Genomic DNA, 27,393 nt, shown 5'->3' with positions numbered 1-27,393 from the left:
TGGGCTGGGCGAGACCTCACAACCTTCCCAGCCCAGCTCTCCAGGCAGCTACTGAAAATAGACCAAAGTTGACATGCAAAGTGAAGCCTCTTTGGCATCTCTGTGAGAAAGTGAGTTCTTGAGGACCAGGATTACGACCTTATATTTTTCTTATATTTTTTGAGGGCATCAGAATCCCCTCATTTTTGAGCCGGGAGATTTAACATGGCATTACACTTCCCCCACTATTAGAAAGTTTGCAAGTTATTTTTATTACCTGCAGCACTTTAAAACAACTGTTATTCCTTTAGACAGAAAAGTTAGGAAACCAGAATTGTTACTTATTGACTCATCTTTCTACAGATCTTTGGAGGTGTTCTCTTTCTTTTTTTCCTTATTTTTACTTCTTCATACAGCCCCTCTTACATCCCTGCCTCCTTCCTTTGAAGATCCTTGATTAACTTGGATCCACCCAGATAATCCAGGATGATCTCCTCATTTCAAGGTCATCTGATTAGCGAACTTAATTCCATCTGCAATCTTAACTTCCCTTTTCCATATAACCTAACATAGTCACAGGTTCTAGGGATTGGGAAGTGGACATCTTCGAGGGGTTGTTATTCTGCCTACCATATCACCCAACACAATCTCCGTTCTTCCTGGGTGGTAGTAATTAACAATGATAGTAATAGTAATAATAATAATAATAATAATAATAATAATAATAATAATAAAGCTAGCATATCTGTATTATTTCCTATGCGTTAGACACTGTTCTTGAACACTTCACACATCCCAGGTCATTTAATTCTCATAATCCAATTACTATTCCCATTTTAGAGTTGAGAAAACTGAGGCACAGAGGGAAAGTAGTTTTCCTTAGTTCATGCCACTGTGTAAGTGATGGAGGGCAAGCTTCATAACCACTATTCTATCCTGCTTCAGAAAAGGGATCATAAACTCTAGGTAATTAAGAAGACCTAGCCAGCTTTCCTTTGCTAAATGATGTTATTTTCAGAGGGGCAAATGAGAGAAATATAATGTGCCTCCAGTTTTCTATGAGACAAATACCTGTACAGACTCTCCAGGAGCTGGGCATCAATGTAGACCTAGGACGCTGGGAGCCTGGAGGGTTCCTAATGCATTGCTGGCAGAAATTTCTGGAAGATTTACATTTTTTTTGTTTGTCTTGGAGGTCTTTGCCACCTCTAATACTCTATCACATACATCTGATAACTAGAAACTCGGAATATAAGAACTGGTGCTCGGGTGTCAGAGACTGACAAGGAAAGCTGACACTTTGGTGATTCTAGAAGAAACTATAGTGGAGTTGGTCAAAGGATCATTCCTCGGTTCTGGAAAAGGGTCTCAAATTTGGACTTTTAATGATCTCTAAATAGTTATACTTACTGTACCAGAGAACTTCTAAAAAGAGTAGAAAAGAAAGATATTCAAACCACAACTTTAAACTCATCTCCCATAACCAGATTTTTTTCTAGTGCATTTCGTGGTGCTCTGATATTGGAGGGAGGGGATATATGAAATATTTAGTTGCAAAATGTAAACATTTAAACTATACTCGAATATCTATAACCTTGTATTAGAATTGCTTTTTAATTTTAATATGGCAGATGCCTCAAAAAAAAAAGAATGGCCTAGATTTTTCTTGGCCTCTGAAAGGATTTTGTTCCAGATGGTATGTACTGGGAGCAGGGTGTGCTGTTTGATTTAAAAAATTCTTCCTAGTATCGGTGGCAGGGGGTAGTCTGGGCATCCTGGGCCCCAAGCAGTCATTATAGAACTGTAGGTTAGAAAGAGAAGGTGGTCCCATCTCCCCATCACTCTCCAGAGAAGGTGGTCCACCCACTCACCCCATCTTCCTAAATCAGATCCCGATTTTTCCAGAATCTATTTCTCAGGTGATGATTGGCAGATGAGGGGAAGAGGGGTGCAATCTCCAGTGTAGCAAAGACAGGACTGAGTCTTTCTGTGTCTCTCTCAGGAGGGAAGAAATCTTTCTTGGACACCTCTGGCAGACATCCCCTCAGCCCCTTACCCCAGAACCAGGTCACATCGCACTCCTAAACCATCGTGGACAAGAGGATGAGATTGCCATGACTTTCGCAGGCTGAGGAAGGTGACAATGTGCCTCTGGATCATGCATGGGAGGAGTGTATCATGGCTTAGAATGAGTCATAAATGCTGTTCTCTTAGGGAAGAAGAAAGGGGAGATGAATGCTTTATTGTCTAAGAAAAAGCCCTTTCTCGAGGCTAGTGGTAAACTCTCCCAGCGTGCTCTCTAGTTCTCCTGAGGAATAAATCTGCTTACAGGTTGGGGTGTGGGTAGGAGGCAGGCGGTTGTTTGTACTTATGCGGAACTCAGAGAGACCCTCAAAAGTAACTGATTCTCCCCTAGAGAATCTGGAGATTGGACAGAATTAGGGTGGGGAGGTACTCTGCTTGAAGAGAAAGAGAAACCAGGTTTTAGCCCAGTTATGGAAGGCTTTAAGTTGAGGAAGAGCCATGACTGGTTCTGAAAACAGTCTTGCTGTTGCTGGAAGGAGAAGAGTCGAGGGCTATTTCCCAGGTAGTTCAGGGGTAGAAGGTGTGGTGGGGGCGTGAAATTCTCTTTGCTTTTGTCCCCTTCTCCTCTTCGAGAGAGAGCAGAGCAGTGTACGTAAGGAAGAAAATAAAGGAATGGCCCCAATTTCCCATCCCAGCATCAACCTTGTCTGGGTTCCAGCGTGCACGGGACCGACACCTCAGGAGCATGGAGAACGCAGTGGTCCCCTGTGGTGGTCCCTGCCCTGGAGAGATGTGGGCTAGTGCTCCACCTAGCAGGTCTAGTGACCGAAACGCTTAGGTTGGGATTAAATTCCTTCCAAAGAAGGAATTTTGAAAGAGGCTGTATTCATTCAGGAAACTCCTCCTGAGTGCCTACTAAGGGCCAGCTGCTTCCTGGGGACGGAGTGCCCAGACCCTATACTCATAGCCCTTCTAGACAGAGTGGGCCAGTCCTCCCCTCTGTGGCTGGGCCAGATGTTTCTGTAGAGCTAAGCAAAGTGGAACCCTGAAGAGCTGTTCCTGACTGGCAAGATCTAATGTGCAGACGATTACTCACTCTGGGGACTCTGTGACCAAAACTCAGAAAACTTCAGGCCTGACGTGCTTAGCCTCAGAAATCCCCAGGTGCCTGTGTGTTGGCTGCTCCCAAGCCCCCGCCGTCCCCTCAGTGATAAGATACACAAGGAAGGACAATGAAAGATGGATTTTATGACAACAGTTTGGTGACCAGACTATCTCCTGGTCAAGGCTGCTCCAGGCTGGGGCTGATGCAGGTTGGGTCATGGCGAGTCCCCCAGCAGGCAGCTCCATGAGGCCCTCTGACCATGGCATTGTGAGCTCAGCTATGACAGGCCACTGGGGAGTGCCAGATGTGCTCAGAGGTAGAAAGCTTCGGTGACTCATTTCTACACCCTTGACCGGATCCTGTCAAGGGTCTTAGTCAGTGAATGGCAGATTCAGAGGCAGGAAAAAAAAAAAGCCAGCGGAGAGAAGCCCCAGGGCCTGGTCTCTTAGTGGCCAGCCTATAAATGGTTCCTATTTTGGGAGTCTTCACGCTGAACAACGCCGCTTCTGGAAACCCCATGTGATGGTCTAGGGGGCTCAGGAATGTTCCTGTGACTTACCGGTGAGTAAGGCATGCTGAGAGCACATAGGTTCCCCAAGTTCATCTAAAGAGACTTTCTTTTTACATCAGGTGGTAGAAACTGATGAATTGGTGCTGAATACGAATGTGATATCCTCCCAGTTGTTCAAGTATCTCGGCCTTGCCCCATTCCATGTAAGCGGCTCTTCAAGGGCCTCTGAGGCTTCCTCTGAATGCTTAGCAAGCTCAGCTATATATTTCTTGCTTAGTCAAGGAGTTCTAAGTTGTAAAAACAGAAACTTATTCAAACTAACTTAAGCAAAATAGGCAGGTTTTATGCAGGGCTGAGAGGACTTGTGAGAGCAAGGTTGGAAGTGTGACCCCGCTTCAAGGGTGCTGTGAGTTCCCACGCTCCTTGGCAGCCTCTCTCCTGCCCCTCTCCCCTCCCCCCTCCCCACTCCTCCCTTTTCTCCTCCTGCTCCTCCTCCTCCTCCTCCTCCTCCTCCTCCTCCTCCTTCCTCCTCCTCCCTCTCACGCTCTCACATCACAGCCTCTTTTCTTTGCTCTCTCTCCTCTTTTGCCTCAGTCTCCCCTCTCTGCTCACTAGTTCTCTCTAATTCTCCAAACACGTGGACTACCTTGACTGGCAGTACTGTCTGGCATTTCTAATTCCAGATTCCCAGGAGAGAGGTTCACAGTGGCCCAGTGAGACAGGAGGGTACTGCAGTGTAGGATAAACTTGGAGTTGGGGGTTGGAAACAGACTGCTAAGTTGCCTCCTAGGTTTGGCTTCTTTTGGCCAGCCCTACACCACTGCCATCTAAGCTTTGTGTCCAAGGAAGTTCTATGGCCAGAAACAGATGCCTATTCAAACCAGCTTCATTACAGAGAGGGTTTATTGAAAGCTTACAAGTCAGTCTCATATCCAAGGATAGGAAGGGAATTGTCAGGTCATGCTGATAGTGTTTAGAAAACCCCTACATCTCTTTTGAATGTCACATATTCTCTTACACCTGCTTCTTCTGGTACAACTGTCCCATTCTGCTTCTGTCGACAGACTGATTTTTTATATGTCTTTATGGCTCCCCTGCGCCTGTTTATTGTACATGGCTTGTGATTGTTATGGAACTCACTCTGGCACATTTTTCACCATCATTTAACTGATTCAGACTTTCGGTTCCCACTCCAAACTCTTATGTCGTGGGTGCTGGATTTCTGTCTCTGTAATAATCAAATGTGGCTGGCCAGACTTGAGAAAGGTGAGGCCGAATCAGGTAGCTAGAACCTAGGTCTGTCCTTCCTAGAGATGCGGGTTAGCCAGGTTCTTAAAGAAAGGAGGTGAGCCAATGGTATCTTCGCTGTATCCTGACATGACATTCACTCAGTGATTTGACAAATATTTATTTAGTGCCTCTTTTAGGCTAAAACAGATGCTGGAGATAGGACAATACAGAAGAGAGATCAAACCCTGTCCTCATGGAGTTTATATTCTACTGGGAGGAGATAACCATAAACAAATACACAAGCAAATATATAACATACCAAGCAATATAGAGATAAGTTAAGTGCAGCAGAGAAGATAGAGAGTACCTAGAGAGAAGGGGAAATTTCTGTGTTTGTGGTATATATATTTGGTCTTTGTCCAGGTTTCTGTTACAGAAACCCTAAAATCCTTGGAATTGCCTAAGTGGTAGGAGTGTCTTTCATTATTCATAACAAGCCTCTTTTGATCAAACCTGAATCTGTATATTTGAGGTGACTCTTAGAAGGCCCCTAGATAGTTTCAAGATGAGGGCTAGTCACCAGAAGACTCAACCATGTAATTAGAGGGTTAGAATTTTTAGAGGGAAAAGGACTGGAGATTGAGTTCAATCACCAGTGGCCAACGATTTCACAAATCATGACTATGTAGTGAAATTTTGACAAAAACTCTCAAACAGCGAGGTTCGGGGTGTTTCTGGGTTGATGAATACATCGATGTCGGGGGGAGCGTGGCATGACTGGAGAGGGCATGTATGCTCTGGACCGCCCCCTCCCCCATACCATGTCCTATGAATCTCTTCCATTTGATTTTTCCTGAATTATATCCTCAGGATAAAAATAGAATCATAAGTATTAAGTTTTTCTAAGTTCTATGAGTCATTCTAGCAGATTATCAAGTCTGAGGGGGATTGTGGGACCCCCCCTCCTCAGATTTGTAGTTGTCTGGGAAGAAGTGCAGGTAACCTGAGGACCCCATATGTGACTGGCATCTGAACTGCGAGCAGTTTCATGGGACTGAGCCCTTAACTAACTCCTGGTAGTGTCAGAATGGAATTGAATTGTAGGACACCCAATGGGTGTTGGAGAATCGGAGCATCATTGTTGGAAAATTATGTAATTTTATATAAGAGGTTCAGGGAAGAGACACTCAAATGAAATGAAAGAGCCAGTCATGTAGATGTCTAGAGGAATAGCGTTTCAGGCAGAAGGAAGAGCAAGAGCAGAGGTTCTGAGGTGTGAATGTATGTGAAGTATTTAAGGAAGAGCAAGGGGAATGGGGTGGCAGGAGCACAAGTGAAGAGTAGAATGGTAGATAATGTATATGTGTGGACACAGCGTGGCTTGTAGCCTCCAAGCCAGGCGAGCCGTCCCATAGAAAGCTCACTGATTTAAGAGGCACAAATCACACGGTTTAAGGAAGCAATTTAAACTAAAGCATAGAGTTAGAAGCCAGTGGAAAGAAATGGAGTAGACTGACACATGTGCACCGGGGTATAAGCAAGTGGAAAGGCCACTCCATTTAAATTCTGTGTCATACATGTTTGTCTTGTTTCTCTCTGTGCTGCATCAGCCTTCTCCACTGATGGTGTGGTTACAAGGGCCAGAGATGAGGGTGAGGAAGATGGAAGACGCCTGGTATCAGCTTATGCTTGCTCTACTGGAGATCTTGAGCTGTAGTGTTAGCCTGATGAACAACTATGAGCTTTATTTACATGTCCAGGCAGTTGGGGCTTTGCAGGAGTGTCACTAATGAGTAACTGAAATAAGACCTCATGGATAGCGAGTGCTTCATGTCCTAATGTATATTTAGTATATAATGAATATTCAGTGCTTCACGTGTCTCATGTATATTTAGTGATCATGAATATTTAGTATTTACTTGGTTCTTCCATTCCTTTCTATCTAGGTTCACACATACATGCTCTACTTGCTTTATCTGTCTACCATATCTCCCAGGTAAATAATGATCTGTGCTTAATACATCTAATGATTTGCATCGATTTCATTTGCTTTCTTGTCTCCTGTAGTAGAACTGAATATTCTCAATGTGTCAAATGCACTTTGCATGAGGTTCAAGAGACGGACGTGTGTTTTTAGATAGAGAGGTGGCATATTATTAAGGTCTTATAAGCTGTTGTTAGGTCTTTCTTTTTACTCTGAAGAGGATGAAAAAGCTGTCTTTTTAGATGAGCCTAAAACTTCATCATATGTATGGAAGATTTTAGGAAAGGCAGGAGGTAGGAAAAATTATAGGAGAATGTACCAGCAGATTCTTTGAGAATGTGGGTTATTGGGGGAATAATAAACATTAATTTCATGTTTGCCTACCTGCTATTTCAATTTTGTCATGGTGGCCAGGGGACAAGTACATATAGGATGAGGCAGCCACCCCAGATGTGAAGGGAGGCTGGGCACAGAGTAGACAGGAGTCAGCCTAGAGAACAGATACGGCTAGCTCTTCAAGGAAGTTTAGTGGGAGAAGTTTACAAAGTAGGAGGAGATGAAGCAGTATCCTTAAGAGTGTGAGTGAGAGCATGGCTACTTTTAACTAATCATTCGATCTTTGTGATAAACTTGACTTGTTTCCCTGTAATATCCCATTCCAGTCATTCCTTATATATTTCCTTTTGTCTATTTGAATGAATTTGAATGATACACTATTATATGCTTTAATTACCCCATCTCTGTGATTTGGGTTAGCTGGGGCAGAATACTAACATATTTGCTATTTTGATAGCAAATAGCTGCAGTGTTTATTCATAAAGCAAAAGGGTATATGTTGTATGTTTGCGTGAGTTCATGTATTAATTTAAGCTCTACTGAAAAAGTCATTTAAATGTTTTTGTGGAATAGAATTGGTTTCACTTTTTGAGGAGTCTCGTGTTAAAAGGAATTTGGGGGTTATTCCTTTCTCATGCTCCTATAACACAGAACTCACCATTGCTTAGTGTTAATTTTTAAATTGCAGAATGTTTCTTTAAAAAATATACAATTTATGAAACTACTGTAGTGTACTATTAACATGCCTGAAAAGTAAAATTAATACATGAAAACATGAAAATAATTTCATCTTTATTTGTAATGAAACATTGCTTGACTGGCAAAGGTGGTATTTTAAGACCTTAAATATCGCTTGACACACCATATGGAAAAAATAATAATCTGGAACACAACATAAATCTTTAAAAACAATAATTTCCAGAAGAGTCAAACACTTAGTGAAAGTATCATAGTGCTAGAAGAAAATTTTGATTATTTATATTCTTGGAATGGGAGTGATGCTTCTGTACGTAGCACCAAATTCAGAAGCCATAAAGGAAAAGATAATTTGATCACATTAAAAAAATCTTGAAGTTGTATTTAGGGAATAACATCATAAATAAAGTCAAAAAATAAGAAACTGGAGGAAATATTTGCAAAATATATCTTAGGCAAAGGGCCAATTTTCACTCAAACGACTTTTAAAAAGCATCAAGCCAGCCACTTCACAGAAAAGATAGATGAAAGATGTAAACTCGATAACAGAAAAGGAGCACAATGACTGATAGAAATATGAAAAGATGATCATATAGCAAATAAAAGGACAACGGATTATTTTTTACCTATTAGTTCAATAAAGGTTAAATGTTGGTGACGATTTGAATCAAAGTTCCTGCACTGTTAGTGAGAAATATGTTAGAGGCAAATTTGGCACTGTTAGCCAAAACTATAAATGTACAAAGTAATTATTTTTTAAAGAATTTAGCCTACAGCCATTCTCACTTATTTGCACAAAGACACTGTACAAAAATGTTCACCGAATCATTTTAAACAACTGAAAACTACTAAAACCTCCATCAGTGTGGTCTAGTAATGGTAGAGCCACAATAAGCTGCCTCAAAAAGGATGAAATTAGTCTTTTTGTATTTACATGCTATGGCTGCCACTACGTACAGTTAAGAAAATGAATTTGCTGGATATTACGTAGAGTATAGGAGGACAATCTTATATCTGTAATTAAATGAGTATATATTTATATACAAATTGTGTGTGTGTGTGTTGTATGTGTGAGTTTGTATGTGTGTTTGTGCAGTCTTTGTATTTGGAGAGAAAAACTGGAAAGCCTCTTGAATTGTTAACAGCGGCTACCTATGAAAATTGAGAAGTGGAGAGAAAGGCATAGAGGAGAAAGGACTTCCATTTTTAATTAATAAAATTGTGAACTGTTTGATTTTTAAAAAGTAATGAACTCAAACCACTTTAAAAAGAAATTGAATTTCTCTCACTAAGAATATGTGGCATGATATCTGTCTCTGTCTATCTTATCTCTATTTTGCTTTCTATCTCTTCACTATCTCCACTTAATTTATCTCTAATTCATTTTATATATATATTATATGAAATTAATATATATTAAATTAAGGGAGGCTGTTTATTAGCTAGTTATTGACTTTTTCACAGTAATGTGAACTGCTTTAAAACTTATACAACGTTTCTTTTTGGCTATCTGTGGATAGTATTTTATTTTATCATAACATATGCATACTCATACGAGCTTAATGAGGAAAGTGTCAAATAGAATAGCAAACAAATAAATGCATTTGTTAATAATAGGTTAAGTACCCTCCTACCATACTTAATACTCAGAGTTAAAAATAGAACATATCAATTGTGAAGAAGTCTATACAAAGTTCTTTTAATAGAGATTTTATCTCCTTTTGAAATAGAGAGTGTCATCATTTTAAGAAACCCAGTTCTGATGGGCAGTTAGGAATAAGGAGTGGACTCATCAGCAGTATGGCTGCCATTTTGAAAAAGGAGTATAGAATCCTTGGAGAGAGAGGACGTACAGGGTAGATATTTAGCAAGGAATGAATTTAGTGTGGAATAATTAAGGTTAGTGCCAGAGTAACAGAAAGGCTTCCTTTCAAAAATTGTTTTCCTGCTTAGCATCTAGGAGCAGGCAGTAACCAATGAGACCAAGAGCTATAAACATACTTATGATAGCTCCTAAAGTAAAACAATTATATTGTGTTTTCATCTCATATACTCATATATATTTCTTTGTCAATATTGGCAAGCCTTCGTTTTTAAAATTTTGCATTTGCCTGTTATGTTTTTGCCCATCCTTTCACTTCAAGCTTTCTGAATTATTTGTTTTAGATGTATCTCTTTTATGTAGAATAGAGATTTGTTTCTCTATGAAATTCAATCCAAAAATCTATTTCTTTTAATAGTTAAGCTTAGCTCATTTTTATTTATGGCTATGAAAGATATATTTGTTTCAATTCAGTTCTATTATTTTATGTTACCTTTTCTTTTTGCTTACTTGACCATTGTAATTCTTGTAATATTTGGGAAGGTTTTTATTTCTGTACAAATATTTTGTATTTTTGTATATTTTATGTAACTCTTGTATTACGTAAAGGTATAACTTCATCATACAAAGGCTACTTCAAACCAAGACTTCCCTGTGCAAAGGCTACTTTATATAACAAACCTAATTACTCTCAGTGATAACATTTGCTTATGTTCCTCCTTTCCCCCTATACTCTCCCTTCTTCAACTTGAATATTCTTTCTTGTCACCTTTGTAGGGCTAATTATGTTTTCACTTCCACTACTTGTTTTGTCTGTATTAAATAACATTCTTTTGTCCCTACCTATGTTCCTTCTACCTCCTCTTCTTAATTTTTATTTTATTATTTTTAAAAACCATGTTATATAAAAATATTTTCCATACTTAGAAAAATTGTAAATGACTTGATCGTTTTGCCTAGCAATCCAGATGGTTATTGCTATTATTTTTTTATCTTAAAATCCCCACGGCTTTATTAGAGTATGTCTCAATGTTGGTTGTTCCAGTTTAAATTTCCCTAATATATAATATGCCTTTTGAATATGTAGATACAAGCCTTCATTTTTTTCAGGGTGGTTCTATGACTGATTATTTAAAAACACTTGCTCTGTTTGATTTTTCATTCTTGGGGATTCCAATTTTATATATGTTGACTAGCCTTTGACTTTTATATCTCTTAGAATTTTAGAATTATTGTCTTTCTAATTCTTTTAAAATTTTTTCTCTTTTTATTAGCTTATTTCATTTCTACCTTTAAGGTTCTATTTTGCTTCTTCTGCAGTTTCTATTTTTCCCTTTGTTCTTCCATTAAAAAAAATTAATTTCTCTAATTGTTTTTGTTTTTCTTTCCTAATTTCTGCCAGCACATATTTTACCCTCTTTTAGGTGTTTAGTATCCTCTGCTCTGTATTCTTAAATATTTTTATTTTGTAATCTTCCTTTATGTAGATAATTGTTTTGTTATTTTTAAAGAATATCATGGTAAAATTTTGTAATGACAAATTTCATCTACTGTATGGGCAATTTTTTTTTTGAGTGTTTTCTTAAATCTGTTACTAAATTTGATGCTTTTTTTTTTTTTTTACAACTTTGTGCTAATTATATTTTACAGGATTACTTGGGTTAGTTTCCTGGACCATCTATTTATAGGATATTTTGTTAGGAGTGGGAAGTATGGCAAGATGAAATTCTAGGCTTTATAACTCAGGGTTCTTTCCTTTGCTGCTTTAGAGACATTTTGCTTCAATGTGTTGGTATCTCTTGTATTGTGCAGTCACCCTTCCTTTTCCTCTCTGAACCTAGTAGCATGATCTTAGCTCTATCAAATTCCAGCCATCTATGAACAACAGATTCTTTAGCCTTTTACTTCTAAATGGATCCCTTTCATTCTATGTATACTAGAGCTTATGCTTATTGAAATCTGCTGTCATCTTGGGTCTCTTCAGCCCTTTCTGAGCTGTTCTCTCCTGTTTCTCCAGATAGCTTCTTTTGGGGGTTCTGCTTGATCTCAGCTATTTGAGGCAGCATTATTAATAATAATTTTTGTAGTATTCCTGTTATTCAAGTTTTACAAAAAAATTTTTTTTTCATCGTCCTGGTTGCTCAGTGCAGTTTCCAGAAAAAGAAGAGAAATTTGGAACCAAATGCCACTTTGTTTATTCCAGAAATCCTTGTTCTCACATTTTAAACATTTTTATTTCTATTATATACATATTATTTTCATTATACACATCATATATAACTAAATGATTATTTTAAGAATATTTTAAGCAAAAACATAAGAATAAAGGAAATAGAAATTCCTTATTTCCCCTCCCAACTCTTAAAAAAATAACCATTTTTTTATTGGTTGGTATGTATCCTTCTAGATATTTCTCTATGTATATATACGAAATTTATGTTTTCAAATTCATACCTTTAATCTTATCCTTTGTTAATACTCAGGGTTTTGTTTTCATTTTTTTTTTCTGCTTTTAGTTTCCTTATCCCATCCTACCATTAACTTTATTTTTATTTTATTGGTGCAGGACTTATTGATAAACTGTTATAAAAGTTATTGATCTTGAAATACAGTCATTTCTTCTGTCTTCAAGAACAAAATGTTCAACAAAAGTTGAACATTGTGATAGTAGTGAGTTTTTCATTCCTTTTATCTCATTTTTTATTTAAACTCTTCTTTTACAAAGTCTAAAAGTAAGAACTGAAGTTATGCTCCCTCCTTCATTCCTTTTTTTTTCTCTCCCTGTCTTTCTTTTTTATTCCTAAAAGATTCTAAGATGCTGTCTTGAAAACACAGGACAAAACCTCTTTTGGGAAGATTGTTCTAGAGCAGTACTTTTTTTTTTTTTTTTTTGCCAAGGGTCTTTTTTCTCCTGAGGTGAAGTTAACTTTTTAAATTGTGAGAATGATTTTAATTTAAATATTCAAATTCACATTTCCGAGGTAACCTTTATGAAATATTTTGTTTTGGGCAGTCACTTTAATGTTTAAACAATTTATCTTTCTGATCATAACCATGAAAAAGTTTGCCTTATTATGTATAATTTTTCCTTCTTAGTCACATATTATCTTTCATGAAATAAGAAAATCGAAGTTCTTATTTTTGGCAGTCTATGTCTTCATGCTGAGTCTCTAAATTAGACTCACTACACAGCTTTAGCCCAGAACAGTCATTTTCTTGTGCCAAAAAAGGACAGACATCACTTTTGCGGCCAGTGTGTTAGTCATCCAATTGAAAGGTTGGTCCTTGACGATCTATCATTTGGACAAAGTAGTCATTTGGCACAGTTTGGATTTTCAGAGTTCATTCATCCACAACAAGGATAACAAATAGCTGTGTAAGAGGAATTCTTCACAAACAGAAATGCTTGGGGGACAAAGAAAAAAATGGAAGAAAAAGGAAGCCTAAAATTATTGCTCTTAGATATGCAATGCAGAGACTTCTAAAAGTGTCTTTTACTTCAGAAAGATTTCCTAGTTTCCATATCATCAGCTAGGCTCTGGAGATGCATGAATTCTTCTGAAATAGCAGGCAACATTTTGTATGACATGGTCACACATACATTTTCTAGAGAAAAAGATCTTTCGTTTTAATTGGATCTCAAAGATGTAAGTGAATGAAGTTGAAGAAGTATTACTAAGAATGCAAATAGTTTAGTACAACTTTGTTTCTTAGCGTTGTGGTCACTTGTTGTTCCTGTCTGGCACCCATGTCCCCTTCTTTGGTGACTAGACCTCAGTGTTCCTTTGGAGGACTCTCCCCTCACTCTCAGTGCAGGTGGAGCTCAGGGCTTTGGGGTGGTCGATCGGCATGTGCTGCTCTCCTGGCCCCAGTGATGGCTTCAGGAGTAGCCAGGTAGCTCACCAAAGGCTTGCGAAATTTAGGTCTGAAACTTTGCCGCACCTACTAGGAAAGAAGTACCTTCTTTTCAGTGGAGTTGCTGAAGAGCTAGGATGTAAATCTAGGTCTGACAGGGGCCTCCATGTGGTGATGGCTTTCCTGAAAGTGAAGCTAACAGAAAATAAAGTTGAGCCAAGAGACGGAGGGTAATAGTCATGATACCTTTCTGAGTCCTGAATCTAATGGTGTTTGAAGTAGCCTCTTTCTGTACTTTTCAGGTATCTGAACCAATAAATACTTCCTCCCTCACTCTTTTACTTATTTGTTTACTTAAATAAGTTTGAGTTGGGATTTTGTAACTTGAGTGACAGAGTCCAGACTGATGACCATCTCTACTCTACGTATACATATTGTTTTTGAATATGTCTGGGAATAGCCTTTGTACAATTTGGGGTGCATAGCAATATACTAAGAGTTGTTTAAGGAAAGTAATTCAGTATTTTGCATATTTAAGTCTGTTGACATAAAATACATTTTTTTAAAAATTTAAGTATTGTTGGTATATTATATTAATTATATTAGTTTTTGGTGAATGACATAGCTATTCAACAGTTTTATATCTTACAATGTGATCACCCCACTAGTTCTAGTAATCATCTGTCATAATAAGCTAAGAAGACAAATAACTCTTTGCTATTCTAACATGTAATATAACTTATATTTTGTTCTTGGCCTACCAACTTTTGCTTCTAAAAAAAAAAAAATGCCTTCCTGCCTAAAATGACTCTCATGTTCATTGAGCTTCGTCTGATATTTTAGCTAAGCAGCATGGGTGCCCATATGGTACCCTGGGACCTGAAGAGGAGAGTAAAGGAAACAGGACAAACTGAAGGGCACCCAACTCTAGTCTCAGGATTTTTCTTCTTTCATAAGAAAGAACATTTATTCTGTTTGACTCAGTGAAGTTAGGAGAACAAAGAATCATTTTGAAAAATTTGCTCATAGTTCTAACAAAGTGAGTTCTCTTATCTATGGTTCAGTTACAACAAAAAGGGAAAAATTTTTACGTATGCTAAAGTACTTTTTCAGCTTTTGAAAAAAATCAATACCATATTCGCACTAATGTTTGCTTGAATAAAATATTGACTGGAGATATGTTCCTTTTGGTCTTTATGTAAAAACACCCATTTTAATCGTCAGATGGGTTCTAATTGTTTCCCCTCCCCTCTCACAGAAAGAGTAATGAAAGGACAGTTAAAAGCAGAACTATCTAGTTATTTTATAACTGGCACTAACAAATTTCGCCAATTATAGAGTCCATTCTGTAAGCAATGAATGTGTGGCTCCCAATTAATCTAGTGCACCTTCAGGCAAGGTCTAAATCAGCTGGATACAGCTAAAGCAATTTGCACACAGCTAAAAGCAAATTGGAAAATAAGTGTTCCACGCTGCTGCCTATCTTTCCAAGCCAAAGACACAATCAGTATTCTGGCAGCAGCCCTCTGTCATGTTATTTGCAGCTATCAATTTTAATTATAACAATTATCGATTAGTTAGGAAAGTGAATAATCTGAAGCTCAAATAAATGACTCTGCTTCGCTTCTCCTTCCTGCCTCTCAGAAGGAGGTGTTACTCTGAGTCCTGCTTCAAGATTCCACCTGGATATTTGGACAGTTCTCGTCTTACTCGCCTCCCTACCACACACGCAGTCTTAGTTTTCCAACTCGGCTTACAGACTGCTCTGACCTGAAATAAAGCTCGGTCAGCATCTTATTTCTAAACGGAGAATTTAGAGACAATTAAAGAAAAGGTACCTGGAATTTGAAGATTTGGAATGTATTAAACCATTTTTGTTCAGCTGGGTAAATAAGGGAAAAAAGAAATTCAATAGGAAGAACAGAAGATAGAAGCATAAGAAAGGAAAGAAAAATGGTCTCCATATTGTCAGACTGAGCAAGTAAGACAATATGGTTTAGTGGAAAAACGGGGAATTTGGAGTTAAAAGGCAGAATGAATCTTTGCCTTCAGATTATTGCCACATTTATTAGCTCGGTGATCTTTGGGAAATCAAACAATGTTACTGAACCCCTTGTCTCCTACTCTGTATAATAGGGCTGGGAATAACACAGTGAGAATAATACTTTCTTCATTAGATAGTATTATTTTTTTAGGTGGAGAAGGTTGGGAGTGGGAAGGCAATTAAATAATACACTCTATTAGAAAGTGTTCTGCAAGATGGTTATCAATGTTGAGCTCTCCCCAAGTTCTATTATATTTGTTGAATTAACCCTATTCTCCTCTGACTCAATTTTCCACTGTCAGATTCTTCATGAAGGAAACCCCAGAGAGGTAGGCAGATATGGAGATGATAGATATGAACATAAATAAATTCATCTCTCAGTTTATGAACTATATGCTTGTTAGCAAATTTGGCTATAAAGTGAATTTCTGCAAAGCAAATCCCATTTTCCTATCGATGTCTATTATAAAATCAGATATATATCCATGGAAAAGAAATTCCCAAGATTCTAAGTCAAAAATTGTTAGAGGACAACAGCAGTTACTTTGAAACGTGTTCCAAATTTTGAAGTGTTTGACATGATTTTCCCATCTTTAAGGTTCATCTGTAACCTATCTTTGCAGAAAATATTGGTTAATAACTAAAAAGGATCAACAAATCTTAGAACTAAGCTCTCCTTCCTCTCTGGTCTAGATGTTTACAAAGTCCAAGGACCCACGTTATAATAATACATGTTGTTAATGGTGATGTAGTCTAGCAGGCAAAGTAGTACAGTTCCTTAAATTTTGGAGCAGATAATGGAAAAGTCAATGAATTCTGTGCTTCATCATTTTCTTAATCTAAAAATTCACTCTATTTAGCTTATTAATAAAAGGCTACCTAGAGCCGAACAACCTCATCATGGCACTTTAGGTGGTCTAGTCTGAGTGCCACAACCACAGTCTAAGGAAACTGATGGTGTGTGAGGTTCTAGAGCAGGACACAATCCAAGAACTAAAGCAAGGTTAGAACCTTGTTATTCGTAGCAGTTTCTACAGAGAAGCAGTTAAAACTTCAAATAACTCATAATTTATCTCTGCTTGATTCTTCTTGATTCTACTTGTAGGATTCAATCCTCATGGAGAATATAGTCAAATAGCTTCATGAAGATCAATTGTTTTTGTAGATATTTTAGAAATAATTTCAAATCATGTGGAGGTATAATCTACTTTTATTTTTCTCTCACTCTAAGTTAAGGAAAGGTGTGGTCTGTTTAGTTTGCTCTGTATCAGAGAATGTGATTTTTAAAAATATCATACAATTGCTAGAAAGTCTGTCACCATATTTCCAGGGAACTTATTTATTACTCTAGTAAACATTTAAATTAAACACCAGAGTTAAAGAAGATCTGGAATGGTGACATGAACAGGAATTTGAACTATTCTAGAATTATTATTTTTTCAAGCATCCTATTTGGTTGGTTGTGCATATCCTATTTGGTTGGCTGGGCATATTTTAGAGTATCAGATTCTTTTCTAAGGGACCCCATTGCATTTTTGCTTTTGAATCTTTGCTTTAATATATATTATAAAGCACACAGTACCATGTTTCAGTATTTGGTATTTAAAATGCTTTAGTGATTTACCACGCTTCAATCAATTGAAATTCTTTAATGGGCAAAAAAATTCCCTTATTTGATAAAAGATTAATTAGCAAGGGCTGTACTTGGATTAGGAACATCCTTGGGTTATAGCTACATTTAAAACTCATATGGCTTTCACCATTGAATGTGGAGTGATTTGATGGAATTCATCAAAAAGTATCTGCTACAATATAACTCAAAGTATGAGACAGACCATAATGTTTAGTAGAAGCCGCATGGGATGTGGAATGAAAAACACTCTGGTTAGACCCTGAACTTGTCCCCTTTGATTTTATGACTCTGGGCAATTTATTTAACCTCAATGGGTATCAATTCTCTCATCCGTAGGTGGGGATAACACCTTATTGGGTATTAAAATTAGGTATTAAAGGGAATTAAATAAGATAATAAATTGCAAAGTATATAATAGTTGTTCCATAAACATTCTTTCTTTTCCATTTCTTTTCTCGTCTCAAATAACATGAAGTATATGAGGTAGCCAAGATCTCTCAACTGCTAAATGAAATATATTTACAAACTTCTGACTTTTCTGTACTCAAAATCGGTCAAGAAATAAACAGAAAATTGAGTTGGGATAATTTCATTACTTAGAAAGTCAGAATCATTATTACAAGAGAGTCCTTATCTGACCAAACACCTTTGAAATCCTAAGCCTTAGTCCACACACTTTCAGCTGTGTTTTATAGAATCTCAATGTTAGAAGAAATTGTAAAGTATCATCTGGTCTAATTGTCCACCAAGTTTCCTAATCCCCTTTATCTTACAGCTGGCCCTGTCTGAACCAAAGCCAAGAACAACAGACAGCTGGGGAAGGGTTGGGGATGTCACTGGACTGGAATTTCATCTGAGCAGCAGAATGGTGGGTTACAATCCAGGCGATCTTATTAAATATGTTTCTTCTGGAATGAGCCTTATCTACAAGCCTTCGGCATTCCTTAGTATGTTACAGAAGCATTCCCCTGATCTTCCTATGTAATTATTTCTATGCCTGCTCCAAGGGACCAGGCTGGCTGCTCAGCCTCCTTCCTTAGGAAGGCTTCCTGCCCCGGCCTGCTTTCTTCCTTGGCCTATCAAGAGTCTAGATCATTTACTGCTCTTGCCTTTCTGCCACTTATTGTTCTGGACAGGCTGACAATTTTGACATAAAAATTTATAAAATGTTAATGGTTATTACCTCTCTTGGGATTATTCTCATCCTAAAAGTGACCAGAAAATCTACTGGTCTCATATGCAGGAATGAAATCTGGGGCTATCTGGGACCGGGGCAACCTCATAGTGGAGATATCTTGGGGCGGCAAGGCATTGGGAGGTGCCCTCTACAAATTGTACAATGTACTTACCTTCCGCTTGTTGGTAAGATCAGGGTGGATAAGTGTTCATGGTAAGTTGAATGTCTCTTTCAACTTACACAATTACTGAATGCAATCGGAATGCTTTAGCATAAGATTGAAATAACCCAGTTAAGGCTGATTGCTATCTCATGAACTTCTCCATGCCTCAGCCATTCAATATTTCTAAAAAGAAAAAGCCAGTCCAACTGCTTCATGTTTAAATCTGGCACCTTCTCAAGTGGCTGTGAACAGGTAGGGCAGGCCCGCCAGGTGAACCTCTCTGACCGGGAGAGCTGGGGATTGTCACCAGCCCAAGATATCTCCACCATGAGGTTGCCCAGGTCTCAGATAGCCTGATTTCATTTCTGCCTATGAGGCCACTGTAGTTTCACTAGTCACCTTTAGGATGAAAGTAATCCCAAGAGAGGAGGTAACCAATAACATTTTATAAATTGGCATATCAAAATCGTCAGCCTGTCCAGAACAATAAATGGCAGTCAGGCAAGAGCAGCAAATGGTTTAAACTCAACACACAGCTTTGCTTTTTGAGACGCAAATACTTGAGTAGAGTGATGGGGCTTCATTTAGAAATACCATCCACAGCTATAGAAAATCAGTGTACAGAAGAGTTCAAGCGGATGCTGTGAGAAAGACAAATTATTCAGAAAAGTGGATTCTCAGAGAGGCTGAGCTATTACATGTGCCAGTTCCCCATCACAGGCCTTTAGGTTCCTGCTCTATCCAGCCATGACTGGAGAACATGATTAGAAATTCAAAAAGTGTTGATTCAGTCTTTTCTTGGGATCGTCTATGTAATGCTTACCTAAGTTGAAAAAAACCAACACAAAATATCTTTGTCATATTTTCTTTATGTAACAGCAAGTGCTCATTTCACTGAACATACTTACTGATTAGTTGTCTCATGGGTTAAGTTTACCTCTGATGTGTCAAGCATCAATTCCAATTCTCGGCTCTATCCTTCACGATTGCACTTAACAGATGACTTTAGACACTTCTCATCACTGACCACTGATCTGACTGTTGTGTGGAAGACTTTGATAGGGGAATGGAGCCCAGTGGAGGCGAACGCTTTCAGTGGTCTTCCTCTTTTTTCCCCTCTCTCTTCCCTCATTTCTGTCTTTAAGAAAGAATCTCCTTTTCCTTTTTGCCAAGTTTGCTCATTCTTGCTCTCTTGCTCTTCAACTTCCTGCCTCTTTTGGTTTATATTGCCAATTCTATCTTCTTTAATGCTGCCTCCCCTACTCACATAAATATGGTCAGCTCATGACTTTATTATCCTACTGGAAACTAATATAATATTGAATGTCAACTGTAATTGAAAAATAACTTAAAGAAAATAAAAGTAAAATGAAAAAAAAAAGTCTTCATTATTCTAAAAAAAAAAAAAATCTGAATTACTCCATCATTTTACCCACTAAGGCATAATGCTGTCTCCCTTTCTCTTCACTATCAAACTTCTGAGCTTTCTGTTGCCTTTGCCTCTTCCTGCCTCACCAGAGGAAATTTTAGCATTTTGAAATCTGGTACATTCCTCATCTTTCCAATCCTTGACTGGAGCCTTGTGATTGACAGGTTAAATGGCAGTTCCCTGAAGCATAAATCCTTGACCATCTGCCACATCCCCAAATCTCTCCTCCCTTGGCTTCTGAGACCTGGTCCAATTGTAATTCTCATCTTTGGTTTTTGAACTCTTCTACCTCCCTTGTGGCTCTTCTCACCCGCTTTGTCCCTGAATACAGATTTTTCTTTAGGCTACATCTCTCTCTTTTGGCTTTCCTTCAGGTTCTTCCCATCTTTAGCACTTCAACTGCTGATATCTATGTTACCACTTCCAAACCTGTATTTCTATTGATGACCCCTCTCTTATGTTTCTAGGTATCTCCTAATGACATCCAGGCATCTCCACCTGGATATCTTTGTCAGCCTTAATAAATCAGAAACCCAAATCCCCTTTCCTCCCTCTAAATCACTTCCTTTTCATAGACTCCTGGCTCTTTCCAAAGTGCTACCTGATGCTCGCACTCAAACCCTGGAGTCTCGTTAACTCCTCCTAAATGTTTAGGACTTTATTTCTTCTACTCTGCGATTCTTTTAAATACATCTCTTACTTTCTTTTCATCAGTGTAGTTCAGGTTCTCATTTTTTCTTGTTTTTATTAAAATAGCTTCCTGAATCATATATTTGCTTCCTAGATTTCTTGCTCTAGCGTATTCTATTTACTACAGTGGAAATCTATAAACTACAGTAGATATATAACACAGTGTATTTCTCTATATACTCAGTAGAAATCCTCCTATTAGAAATCATCAGGGATTGGTAGCTTGTGGGTTAATAAAAAGAACATCAATTAAAACAGGGAATTGTGAGTGACAATAGACACATACCATAAATATTTTAACTTAAAGCACATAAATATACATTAATTTTTTTTTTTTTTTTTTTTTTTACAGAAAAAGAAAAGAAAAGCTTTATTAGAAGGGACAGTACACTTTCATACATGGAAGTGGGCCTGAGCAAAAGAAGTGTGGCTCAAAGGCCAAATATACATTAATCTTAATACCTTTTGGTCCATCGATTCACGTTCTGCATCATCTTTCTTGCATGAGCATCTGAACTGCATATTTTCTTTCTTTTTTTTAAGTGGAACACAAATTAAAGAATTGTTTGAGGCAATCTAAGCAGTAAATCCTAAATTGTTATGGTATCTCACCAATCACAACTTTCTCACCCATAGTTAATTTGGTGACATTAAAAAAACTCTCAGAAAGTACAAATCTTTTTCTTCTACCACTTTTGTCAGTTTATTTTAAATTGTAAATGAATTATATAAGCATAAAAACAAAGACGATTTGTATAAACAGGTTTAGGAGCAAACACAATTTACTCTTGGTAAGAATTGATGTCATGTTACCTAACTAGAATGAAAGTGTGTGTGTGTGTGTGTGTGTGTGTGTGTGTGTGTGACAACTGATGGGAGCAGAAGAACTCAAATATTCTGTCTAGAGAGGAACCCATCAGTGACGAGATGAGCCATCTGTGTGTGGCGGCCAAGAATCAGGACTGGGAAAGATTAGCTAGTCTGGGGATTCAACTCTATGGGGGTCAGTTAACAGAGCATCTACTGTATTGTCAAATTACCTGGAGTGAGATATCTTTGTTTCTGAAATTCTAAAGAATACCACTAACAATCTGTGGAGATACCTGATCTCATGGGAACTGCACTTTGAGGGGAGAGAGTGCTGTTGGAGCCATACCACACCAAAAACTTCTGCCTTGGCAGCAGCGGCTACTAGTCTCACATCCAGCTACAGGGTCTTTTCAAAGTTTTGTTTTTTGTTTTTTTAAAAACACATATGCAACAACTACAAAAAAAAAAATCAAAATGAAGACATTTATACACATCTGATTTTGATGTAGAATTTCCATAGCAACATACTGCTCATTGTTTAATGTTCGGTAACTTAGAGGCCGATTGGCTCATAAAACAATTGGGTAGTGTTCAGATTTAGATTATAAGAACCTTGTTCGTTTATAAAATATTATGATCTTGAGCCTTTCAATCTACCATGAGTTAATGCCTCCTCTGGGAATTGATGTCATATTACTTAACTAGAATCACTCCTGGAGAGCAAAAATAATTTAGTGAGAAAAAAAATCATAAAAGAAATCGAGTGTACTAACCCATGGATTAAAATATAATTTAGAAAACTCTTTCTGACTTAGTGTTCATCTGGGAAATGATCTTTCTGAGTCTTGTCCTCTACGCCAAATATTAGAATCACTTCCCTTTAACATTTAAAAATTTATCACTTAAGCTCAAAGCCAGCCCAACACTATCTTGGGATTCTTAAAAAAAGTGTTCTCCTTCCAAAATCAAGCCCACTCACTTAACACATGTTTCCAGAGGTTCATTGACTAGTGGATAATGAGAGGTTCAGATTTCATTGACATGCAGAAAGTGGACTCTGTGTGTTCTTGTAGGGCCTTTAGACCAGGCCTGGAAAAGCCGATGTGGGCCTGTCCCTTGGACCTGTGTCAGTGTGCTGTCACTGGGACTTCGGAAACATTTTACAATGCAGCCCTGAACTCTGGTGCACGGGTGACTTGTTTTTCCAAAAGGAAAGAAGGCCGGCATTACTATGTAAGCGGAGGAAGTTGACATGATCTCATTCACGGGCCTTTCTTCTATTTGTGTCAGGGGAATCCGCCTCTGTGGAATAGCAAGCCTTTCTTTTGGCCACACATGGTTGTCTGCTTAATTTTCCTCATTCTTAACCTTTGCCTCCTCCTTGGAATGAAGTGTGAAATACTGCCAAGACTCTGCATTCTTTCTGTATATCTTCCTCACAATAGTCAAGGAGAGCAGGGTTAAAGATGTTTGTACATCCAGAAAATAACTCCAGCACACAGAACAAGGTCTGAACAGCCACCTCCAATAGGAAAAAGTTAACATAAAAAGGAGTTTGGAGAAAAATATTGGTTTCTGTCTCATACAATCTTCATGGTAGCAACCTAGTTAAACATTGTCTAATTTAAATTAATGGTAAACATACCTCGTAAATAATAAAAGTCCCCAAAGCCAAACTTATATTTAATAGCACTAATTGCCTTCGAATCAGTCCCACCTTTTAAAACAGTTTTAATCCAAGCAGCACGTTAATTATTGAATCATATTTAAATCCTTGCAAAGTAATCATTTAATTTGCTACATTTTATATAGTGATGCTTTATTTTTCTATTCTTCAGTTGCTGTACATGTTGTAGAACTATGAAGAATGCTATAGATCAGATTATTCTGAGAAACGTAGAGCTAGTGCTTTGACTATTTGTAGCCAACATTTAAATACACATTCTATTATGCTACTTCACAAGACATTGAAGAAGGTCTTTATCATGGTCTCAGTTGTGATTGGAAAACATTTTTACGGGTTTACTTAAAAAACAGAATGAAAGAGCTCTGTTTCTAAATGTCTGGCGGTAATATCAGCTGTGTGAGCAGCAATTTTAGCCATAGTATTTTATTACTGAACTTCCTATTTCTCATTCCCAAGGAAGGAGAAAGAAGAAATCCATACTTTATAAAAGCATTTGAGAATAGAATATAGAGGTTGTTGTTTGATGACCTGTATATTAGAACTACACTCAGTGACGTGCCACACATACATCCTTCTTCCCTTTCTTTATACTCTTCTTATTGTACCATCATACAGGAGCCAAAGAGGACAATATCATCATGGAACTCATTTTTCATTCTATGCTATGTGACTGGAAGCTTAAGGTCTTCTGGGAACCTCTACAGCACATTGAGGCCCCATGAAATCGGTCAGGAAAGAAACCATTCGGGCCCACTTGCTTCTTTCTTCACATGCTGTCTTTTAAAGGGAATGCTAGCTTCCTTTTAGAGATCTGTTCTTAATCCCTTTTTTCCTTTACTATTTAATAATTATAACAACATATGAGCACTATGGAAAACAAGAGAAGTAAAACCTATCTCCTTTGATAAAATTATCCCAACACAAGCAGTGTTATCGGTTTGTTTGTTTTATTAATCTATTGTCACTCGGTCTCTTTATATAAACTTTTTTACATAGCTGTAATCATGATGTATGTTCAGGGTCTTTTTTTTTTTTTAAACAAATAACAGAAACGCTGTTGCATGTTCCTACACAGTCTTCATAATTTTGACTTAAAAGAGCTAAACGATAAATAGTTCAAGAAGTAGATGGTCCATCTTTTATTTAAGAATGCCTCCTGTTTTTTAAAATTTTAGTTTCTGTTTATTTTCTTTCGCAAGTATAAGTAACACTAATAATCATATTAATTCCTACCACTTTCTCTTTATTTTTAGAAATGTTCTTATACTAGAGACCCAGAAGTGGGTATACTGGGTCAATGGTTATGAACATTCCGGAGCTCTTAAAATATATGTCAAATTGCTCCCCAAAAGGGCTTAGCCAATTTATACTGAAGCAATTATGGATGAAAATTTCAGTTGCAGTGCAGTTTAGATTATACTCTATGTCTACTTAACCTGCAGCCTCAGGAAAGAACCAGACAGATATTACCTGTCTGTTCTATGCTCTGTGAAAAAAAGAATATTAGTTTTAGGAATCGGCTTCAAGTGATTATTAGCAGAGAAAATTGACATCTTTCTCTGATAAGGTAAATTGGAGACCACATTATGCCTGGATGTTATGCTATTTAAATTCTTAGTCTTTATTATATTTCCGTTGCTTATTCACGTTTTATAGTTATGCACTATTTTATTCATAAAGATATTTTGATAAAGTCATATTTTTATAGGAAAGTTATTCAAGTGTGGAAGCATGTGTCAGACTCCAACTCAGCTGATTATATCATCCTCTGCTCAAAAACCCCTCTAGACTCCATTACTTCCAAAATAAATTCTGAATTCTTTATCCTGACATTTCAAGGCCTTCTCTCCTTGGTCCCGAACTTCCTTCTATCCTTATTTCTTCCTACATGCCAGTCAGTCAGTGATACTTGCTGTTCCTCAAATAGTCTTTACTGTCCTTGCTTACACTCTGTCCTGCTCCCACCATGGTTTCACCTTCCTGTCCAAATGATACTCATATTTCAAGATGTTTAAAGTCATCGTGCCTTCCCGCAATCTTCCCTGACTCCTGGAATGCTTCTCCTCCCAAGTGCCTGTAATTTCTTCCAACTCTGAACCATATTCAAACTTTTGTTGTTGCTTTAAAAAATTTATTTCAGCCAGTGATTTACTTTACCTATTTAGCTATATTTTTGCATTTTTACCAGCTTTATTGAGGTATAATTGATAAATAAAAATCCTATATATTTAAGGTGTGCAATGTGATGATTTTATATTCGAACACATGATGAAATGTTTACCACATCAAGCTAATTAACACATTTATCACCTGACATAGTTACCCGGCCCATGGTAAAAGTTCTGCTTCTCTCTTAACGCATTTATCATAGTCTATCTCATACTTAGTGCTTGTAAACTTGTCAAATCCCATTAAGTTGTAATATTTTTGAGGACAGGAAAACTTACTCATTTGCGAATTGTTCACAATATTTAGCAATGTGTTTTACATGTAGTAAATAAATATATAGTATTATGTATAGTATTAATAAATTTTTATTTATTTAAAGTATCTAAATTGAGCTTGAGACCCTTTAGCAGCAGCTATCGAAATACAAACAAAATCTCAAGAGGGAGTAACTATACATCTATGCTCACATGGTAACTGATGTGAATAATTCTGAACTTCACGTGTTTTGAGATTTTTAAGTGCCTCCTGAATCATCAAAGATACAATGATGCCGTTAGACTTTTTCAGGTTGAGAATATATATATAAATTCAGGTTACTTTGATTAGGGTATTTATTGTAAGGATTCACAGGGAAATAAAGAATGATAAGAAATCATCTTGTTTACCGTGCGACCAGGGCTCCTGGAGAACCAGAATTTTCAGCTCTGTTAGCCTAGTTTCCTGTCTCCTCAGCATAGGCTTTTGTTGCTTCCAACTCCAGAATTTTTTCATTATGGTCAAATAATGGTCAATCAGCTTCTGTTCGCTTTTGCTGCCACTACTTTCATCGAGACTGACTTTGTCATTCAAGTGGAAGATTTGACTGGTCAGCCAGTCCCAACCTACTAGTGTCCTTCAGCCATCTATGGGTTGGACCTCAGTCTGCAAGGTGACCACATGCCAGAACTTGCAGACTGAGGTCTCAACTGTGTCCAGGGAATGTGGTCCAGTCAGCTGTGTTGAGATGATCGTGCAACAGTGTAAATTCTCCCACTTATTTTTTTAATAAGGAATTGTACATGTGATCGACACTCAGCATTATATCTCTTAAAAAGATGTTAAATTATTTTCTAATTTTGTAACATTGGTAATCCATATGTTCCATGTAAACAATTAACTTGAATTTTATGGCAGTCAGAATATTATCCAATTATGACAGGTGTTAGTGGGTACATTACTTAATAATTGCTAACTTTATTAAGTGCTTACCATTGCAAATATATCACTTTAATTTTCGGAAGCACTCACTAAGATATTTTTATCCCCATTTCACAGATAAAGAAACTAAGGCTCAGAGGGGTTCATTAACTTGTCTAAACTCACATGATTAAGTCGTTGAACCAGAACGTAAACCTAAGTTCTTCAAGTCTCAAATCCTGTACTGTGCCATGCTGGAACATGGACAATGTAGAGTTTAGATTATTTAACCACCATTTTACTTTGAGTAGGAAACATAATGAAGTTTATGTATGTTTTAACTTCTTCGCATTTCAGGGTGAGTTTGCATGTTTTGCAAATGAAATCAAGAGTGGCGGGCCGAAGGAGCACCCCCTGAACTTCAGCATTGTCAATATACCTGCTCAGTCTACCGTGAATGGTTTCCCCCACCCTTCACGTTTCTATTCTCAAATATTAGGAAATGACCCAGAACACCTCATCAATGAAAAAGAATGTGCACCGTGCTGTGATGGAGCTTTCCGCTAAAGGGTTTTCAAGAAGGAGTGAACTCAGTGGTGAAGCAAACTTGCTGTCCTTTAAATAGCTTTCCTGAGGACAGCATGCTGCTCAAGCATTACCGTTGCCTTTATAAATATACACAAAACAATCGGAGCAATGAACTTAAATTTGCTCAACTTAAAAGCTTTTTGTGGAAGAAAAAGGTAAAACATCTGATTATTTTTTTTTTAGAAACTAAATTGGGTTCCCAATTGCATTTCTAATTTAATTATACTTTAGAAGCTCAGTGCAATGTAATTTCTCCTACAATACTATATTCCTTTTATCTGGAA

General features: G+C 37.4%; 1 long non-coding RNA gene across 1 annotated transcript; it reads left to right on the top strand.

Moving 5' to 3' along the window:
• Window positions 1–2,597: 2,597 nt before the first annotated feature.
• LOC120590901 (uncharacterized) lies at window positions 2,598–27,393 on the top strand. Its single transcript, XR_005649805.1, has 2 exons — window positions 2,598–3,670; window positions 26,879–27,393. It is a non-coding gene; the product is annotated as an uncharacterized LOC120590901 (long non-coding RNA).

This window comes from Pteropus medius, unplaced genomic scaffold (genome assembly GCF_902729225.1).
Source record: "Pteropus medius unplaced genomic scaffold, Ma_sr-lr_union100, whole genome shotgun sequence".
In the NCBI taxonomy this organism is placed as follows: Eukaryota; Metazoa; Chordata; class Mammalia; order Chiroptera; family Pteropodidae; genus Pteropus; species Pteropus medius.
The sequence above is the reverse complement of the archived record's forward strand: the minus strand, read 5'-3'. Positions and strand labels throughout refer to the sequence as shown.